The following is a 7,958-nucleotide window of genomic DNA, read 5'->3' as shown; positions in this document are numbered from 1 at the left end:
TAAATAATTACCAGGATAATGGGGAGATCTCCTCTGCTCTTCTTTGAAATAGTGCCATGGGAGCTTTTACATCCACCTGAGAGAGCATATGGGGCTTTGGTTTAACGTCTCTTCCAAAAGGTGGCACCTCAGACGTTGAGGCACTCCCTCAGTAATGGCTGGGATTGTCAGCCTAGATTTCTGTGTTCAAGCCTCTCAAATGAGACTTAAATCTGCAACCTGGTGATTCAGAGGTGAGAGTGCTACCAACTGAACCATTGCTGACACCTTGAAGGGGGAATCTGGAAAAACTGTAAGAGGGAGACAGGAGTAAGAGGTTATGCAGATGGAGAGTTAGACCAAGAGCAGCAAGGGTGAGTACAACTCTTCATACCTCCACTTCTCTCGTCATCACTCCTTTCACCCAGCCCCTCTCTCACCACAATTCCTTTCCCTCCGCTACATCCTTCAGCATAGAATGGATGCACTACAATGTCGCAGTGGTTCTGTCACAGGACTGGATAACCAGAGGCCTGACCATGAGAACGAGTTTGCCAATTTAAAACCAGCTTTAAAAAGCTAAAAGTCAAAAGCTGCTTAAAGAAACGGCCATGAAGCAGTTAAATGGTCATAAAAGCCCACCAGGTCCACTAATGTCCATCAGGGAAGGAAACCTGCTGATCTAGATGTGACTCCAAACTGGTTGACCCTTTACTACCTTCAGTTGTGTTCAAGAAAGCAGCAGGTCACCACCTTCTCAGGGCAAACAGAGATGGGCAATAAATGCTGGCTTTTTTAGTGACAACCACATTTCAAGAATACGTGTGTTTTAAAATCATGATGAGGACTGCAAAATGTCTTATTCTTATTCCAAACAATCTCACCTCTTCATTTGTTCTCTTCACTGCTCACAGTGGCAGCATTTTCATATCTTAACACTGATTCAAGCCTGGCTCTCGCCTCACTTCTTACCCCACACATTGATTTTACAATTATCCACCTTCCATCTGCCTTCTTCTTCACCTCTCATCCCATGCACTATAAACATGAGCCCTACACATCTCCACCTTTAAACAGCTACACACTGACTCCCACCTTTTCTTTCCGCAGGCCAAAGCCATGCCTAATGGGCGGGAGACAACCAAGACTGAAGGGAGGGATCCCCATCATAATATCCTCACTCATATTGCAGTCCCAGGAGATTAGTGGGCCTGGCAAAGCATGAATATCAGGGGAGGTGAGACTGGCAGCCTGTCCGCACAACCTGTCGGCATATACTCCTCCTAATCCTTCATTCACTCATGAAAACATTCAGCAGGCTTAACATGTTTGAGTTGCCCACTCCAGACAGTCAACTGCTAACATCCAGCCTCTCAGCATCATTCTAACCCCCGCCCCTTTTTTTTTCCCTCTTAGTCCCTTTGTAGAGGTAATGTCACTAGACTACCAATGCAAAAACCCAGGCTAGTGCTTTGGGAAGATGGGTTCAAATCCTGCCATGGCAGCTGGTGGAATTTAAATTCAATTAATTAATAAATCTGGAATGGAAAGGGAGTCTCAGTAATGGTGACCCTGAAACTACCATCAAATGTTGTATAAACCCATCTGGTTCACTAAGGGAATCTGCCATCCTTACCTAGTCTAGCCTACAGATGACTCCATACCCACAGTAATGTAGGTGACTTTTAACTACTCTCAAGGGTGATTAGGAATGGGCAACAAATGCCCTTGCCGGAGATGCCCACATCCCATGAAGAAAACACCTCAGAGAAAGGCAATCTCTTCAGGGTAAACTGTCATATGATCCATCTCCCCTAAGCACTGCCAGTGGTATTGCCATTCCACATGAGTCACACAGTCAGCCAGAGGGATCTGCCTGTGGTGCGACACCTAGCACCAGTGAGCAGCAGATGATGCTGGTGGCAGGGGGAAATCCAGGAAGATCCTCTCCCAGCTCAGCTGAGCAAGACAGAGATGGGAAATTCTGGGGCTTAACCATGAAGAATATACATCTTGTCTCACACAAGCAGTTAAACCAAGCATTGGAAAGACTGACAATTACAATGGTTGGAGGAGTTCACTTCCAGCCTTATGTTGCCTTCTCCAATGGCAGCAGTCCACTTTGCTGTATTTTTGGGACAGTGTGACCACCTCCAGCCATGTCCTCACAAGTGGAGTCATCATCACCAGCTTTGGCAGCTTTGCTGGAAGTTCAGACAGGCTCCGAGCTCATACCTATACAATGCCTTCGAAGCACAGGTGTCCACCTAGGGGAGGCTGGTGGAGTCAATAAACACAGACTTTCAAGGAACCACTCACCTTCATGGAATCTTATAGCACAGAAGGAGGCCATTCAGCTCATCAGCTCTGCAGTCTTCATTCCTGCAGCTCAGTGGAAGTGTTGAGCCTCCACCTCATTAGGAAGAGAGCCACCCAATGGAACCCATTGTGTTACCTTCTCTCAGGCTTTCAACGTCTGCTTCCTTGCCACACCCTCAATCATACCCTCAGCCTCCCTGCTGCTTGCTGATTTACACTGGCTCCCAACCAAGCAAAACCTCAAATTCCCCTCCTTCTTTACAAATCTCTCCATGTCCTCCCCTTCCCTAGCTCTGTAATCTCCTCCAATCCAGCAACCCATGCCTCCCGACCCCACCAACTTCAGCATTCTGCCAATTCTTTCCTCTTGTGCATTACTGATTTTAATCATTCCAACCTTGTCAGCCGTGCCTTCAGCTACCTGAGCTCTGGAATTCCCTCCCTATGCCTCTCTACCTCACCTTCCTAATTTAAGACACTCCTAAAAACCGAACCCTTTGACCAAGCTTTTGGTTGTCTGACCTAATATCTCCTTATGTGGCTGTGTCAAAATCTGTTCCGGAATGCTTCTGTGAGGTCATTTTGTTATGCTAATGGAGCGATATAAATGCACACTGCTGTTGTTGTTTAGACTTTAGCCTGCAGTGTGGTTTCATAGCAGCTCTGGCTCTGCACAGTCAGTATATCATTCATTTAGCAGGTGGTTGAATGATTTTGATGTTTTTTGCTGCAGGATTAAGGGACTGGTGAGGAATGTCACAAGGACGGTTAATGCAGATGGACCTTGTGTAGGTTGTCAGGGCAGGAGCTTGAACAGGTCTGTGGAATCGCGAGCTGACCCCTCACCTCTCCTGTTGCCAGGCTTTGAAGAGGTCCTTCCTGTTCTGCCACTTCCTCTTCTGCAGATGAGTGTTGCTGTGCCTCTTGTGTCTCCTCCAAAGGCAGGCCTCTCTGTCTGCCTTCGTTGTGCAATAGAACACCATTAAAATGTGGGAGCCTCTTTGCTTGGCATGTTGTCGGAAACCATCAGACCTCGCTCGACTCTTGGAGTTCAGCATCCCAATGGTATGGCCACGAATGATCCTGAGGGGTCCCGTGACTTTGCTGATGCTTGTGTTGGCTGTAATGGGTTTGTGGAGTTGAGGTGGGGTATTGTGATCCATATCTGCAGGGGGTATCACTCATCTCTCAGCAGCCATCCTGTCATGTTCCTGGAAAAATAATGGGGAAGTGGTCAATTTTCTGTTGATAAATGGCCGTGACAGCTGGCTTGATAGCCTACACGAGCTTGCATGTTCATACATCTGTGACCTGACACTGCCTGGACATTAATGGACGGCTGGTCTTTTCTGCTGATGAAGGCTAGTGTCCTGAGGGCAACCTGTGTGCAGTCACTGGACGCGGGGTAAGCCAGTTGCAAACCCCTGAGCTCCCTCATTTGGACTGTTGAGGTCAAAGGGGAAGCTGATATGCCACTCGGCCCTAGCCTGCCTAATGCATTTTTCTGGACAGCAGACTGCGCCATGCGGCTGAGGTCACCTGTAGCAGGTTGGAAGGAAGGGCAAAGTGCTGTAGTGATTTTGATAACCGATTGAAAAACGTGAGCTCCCTGGTCCTACAGCCAGCAAGTCGTTTCGAGAGGTTACAGAGGTCTCCAACTGCCTGCCTGGCAAAGCACATCTATGATATACTGCTCCAAGGACAGACCCACAACACTAACACCTGGTTTGTATCCAGTGTCTGGCTATGACCTTCCACGAATGCCCTAACCCAACCCCGCTCCACATACCTTTGGGAATGGCAGCATGGTGATCAATGGCTTGGGCTAATGACCTGGAGATATGAGTTCAAATCCCACAAGGGCAGCTGGAGAATTTGAACTCAGTTACAGTAATATAGTGCCTTTCATGACAACCAGACACCCCAAGACACTTTGCAGGCAATGAAGTACTTTTGAAGTTTAGTCAGTGCTGTAAGATAGGAAACACAGCAATCAATTTGCACATAGTAAGCTCCACAAACAGCAATATGATAATGACCCGATAATCTGTTTTTGTGATGTTGATTGAGGGATAAATATTGGCCAGGACGCCAAAGATAACTCCCCTGCTCATCTTCAAAACAGTGTCATGGGATCTTTTACATCCACTCGAGAGGACAGAAGTGGCCTCGATTTAGCATTTAACATCAAAAAGGCAGCACCTCCAATAATGCAGCCCTCCATCAGCACTGCACTTAAGTGTCAACCTAGATTGTTCATTCAAGCCTTGGGGTGCAATTTAATGCCCCCCCCCGCCAGCCCCCAGAGGTAAATTCTGAGATGGGGAGGGGGCTTTTGATCGGGCAGGAGGTTGCAGGGTTGGAGCCCCAACGGCTCCCCACCTCCGCCTAATTAAGTCCAGGGTATGATGGCTTGTGCGTGGCCTCCCTGCCCTTAAGGGGCCAGTTAATGCCCACTTAGGAGCCTCGCCCCGCTGCCATTGTTAGGGTTGCTTGAGGCATTCTGGGGGACAGCCCCTCGTTCAAAGGCACTCGATGCCTAATTGAGAGACCCGACATTGGGAAGGGGGGAATGCCTGCTGAGAACCACTCCACTGCCCATTCCTCTAACCCCCTGTCTCCCTCCCTCACTGGCGACCACCCCTGCCCCCATCCCCATCCAACCCTCACTTACCAGGGATCTCACAAACTGCATCTTTAAGGACATATCTGTCAGACTGGGCCCGCAGCAGTTGCTGAGGGAGCCAACAAGAGAGAAAACAGAAGCTTCAGCTCATCCTCACCAACCTACCCTGTCGCAGATGCTTCTGCCCATGACAGTATTAGTAGGAGTGACCACCCCATCGTCCTTGTGGAGGTGAAGTCCCATCTTCACACAAAAGTTAACTTCCATCATATTGTGTGGCACTAGCACTGTGCTAAATGGGATGGATTCAGAACAGATTGGGCATACATGTGGCATTTTGGACCACCAGCAGCAACAGAATAGTATTCAACCAAACTCTGTAACGCATGGCCTGGCATATCCCTCATTCCACCAATACCATCATGTCAGGGGACCAACCCTAGTTCAATGAGAATTGTAGGAAAGTATGCCAGGAGCAGCAAGTGTACCTAAAAATGAGTTATTAGCATGGTGAAGCTACTATCCAGGGTGATATACCTGTTAAATAGCGTAAATAGCATACAATAGACAGACATAAGCATCCTGCTATGAATGGATCAGACCTGACTGGTGGGGGACAATTAAACATCCAACGGGGCCCATGAGCATTCCCATCCTCAATGATGCAGGAAGCCCAGCATGTCAGTGCAAAAGCCAAGACTGAATCATTTGCAACCTTCTTCAGCTGCAAGTGCCTGGTGAATGATGTATCTTGCCTCCACCTGAGGCCCCCAACATGGACAAAGTCATCATCAGCCAATTCAGTTCACCCCATGTGATATTAAGAAATGGTTGCAGGCACTGGATGCTGCAAAGGCTACAGACCCTGACAACTCCTGGGATGTGGTACTGAAAACTCAAGCTCCAGAACAATCTCTGCCTGTAGCCAAGCTGTTCCAGTACAGCTACAACATTGGCATCTAGCTGGTAATGTGGAAAATTACCCACAAAGAGCAGGCCAAATCCAATCCAACCAACTACCATTCTAGCAGCCTACTCTCACCCAACAGCAAAGTGATGGAAAGTGTCACCATCAGTGAAATCAAGCAGCAGTTCCTCAGCAACAACCTGATCATCGATGATCAGTTTGGGTTCTGACATGGGGGTCACTCTGCTCCAGACCTCATTACAACCTTGGTCCAAACATGGAAAGAATAGTTAAACTCCAAAGGTGAGGTGTAAGAATTTCAACAAGCCCTTTGTTGCGCTTGTTGAAGAGCAATCATCTTAACCACAGGACATTGATGAAGGAGTCTCTCAGCGTAGTGTCCTAGGTCCAACCATCCTCAGCTGCTTCATCAATGATCTTCCCTCCATCATTAGAAGTGGTCAGAAGTGGGATGTTTGCTGGTGATTGCACAACATTCATTTTACAACTACTCAGATAATGAAACAATTTGTGTCTATATGCAGCAAGACCTGAACAACAAGTCATCAACAAGTCATAAGTCAGGAGTGTGATGTGTTAGGAAATAGAGACAGTTTAAGTAAGTTATATTTGTATATTATGGGTGTTAGGAATGAGCTTTAGCTTTAAAGTTTAAGTTTGATTTATATTTCTGTATCTGTGGTTAAGAAAGGTTAAATTGAGTTTTAGTTTCTCTTTAAAGTGTGCTTGCATTTCTAATGAGAGTTTTACAATGGTAAGCTAAGTTAAGCAAACAAGAATAGAAAAAAAAACAGCGCTGTTGCCTAGCAATAGGGATCCAGAGAGGCAGGTCCCTCCCACAGACACGCACAAAACTAAATACAGTTTTGAGTTCAGTTTTTGAAGACCGCTGCCAAACAGAAGCCACCTAGAAGGGACAGATAGCCAGTCCCAAGCTAAAATTGGTTGAAAGTAGCTGCCAGAGAGAGAGACAAGAGCAAAAGGGGACAGATAACCAGTCCCAAGCTATAGAAAAGACCCAAAAAGCCAAAGGAGTGGAACAGGAGAAAGTCCCAAACAGACCCTCTATCAAAGGAAGGACAGGAACCAGGAAAAGATCCTGCTGATGAAGTTAAGAGTGAGGGGCAGAGAAAAAGTCTCCAAGCTTCAGATTTAAAGAGACAAAAGCTACAGAAAGCAGATTTAAAGTGAGAACAGCTTGCAGAGGCAAGAAGATAGAAAGAGACAACTAAAAGTCTATAACACTTGGCTATGGGCATGTGAAGCAGTGGTACTGTTGTCGGCTGTGTTGTGAAGAGAGAATGCACGGAAGACAGCTTGAATGCATGTAGTGACCCAGAGAAGAGGAACATTGGAAGGAGAGTTCAAAACCCTGGAGATGAACCGTTGCATAAGGCGTCTGAAAGAAAGTATCAGTTTGGGAGAAGATTCCAAGGCGAGGTCTTGGAAAGTGGAGATTGGAAACCCTCGTGTGAAAGACGAAGTTCAGTGAGATTGGTTGGCTCACGGTGTGACAAGTGTCTGGGAGGGGGAGAGGAGTTGAGGAGACATCCATCTGGTTGAGGTGGCATCTGCCACTTGGTTTCAGAGTGTCATGTGTCTGACCACAGGTGGGCAATTGGTTTACATGAACTGTGTGATTAATGTGAACATTAGAGTATGAGATAGCTTTGTAACTTGTGTTATCCTTACAAGTCTGTATATATCTGTAAAGGCATAGGTGTGGGTGAAGGAGTATAGTTCATCTTTCCTTGTTTAATAAATGTTTAATGCTTTTGTTAAAAGTTCATTAGCTGACTCCGGTGACTCTGTTCAGTAGCACCTTTCCAAGCATCTAAACAAATAAATAAAAGTTAGGATCTATCAAGCTGGGTTCCACTCTGGGATTAGGTTTGTCTAGGGGTAACCTCAGCTGGAATCATAATGGATGGAATACTCTCCACTTGTCTGGGTGAGTGCAGCTCTATCACCATGCAAGAAGCTTGAAACCATCCATAAAACATGAGCACATTTGATTGGAAATCTATCCACCACCTTAAACATTCATTCTCTCCATCACCAGCACTACATGGCTGAAGTGTGAACCATCTGCAAGATGCACTGAAA

Source organism: Carcharodon carcharias, chromosome 6, assembly GCF_017639515.1.
Source record: "Carcharodon carcharias isolate sCarCar2 chromosome 6, sCarCar2.pri, whole genome shotgun sequence".
In the NCBI taxonomy this organism is placed as follows: domain Eukaryota; kingdom Metazoa; phylum Chordata; class Chondrichthyes; order Lamniformes; family Lamnidae; genus Carcharodon; species Carcharodon carcharias.
This window is presented reverse-complemented; position numbering follows the sequence as displayed.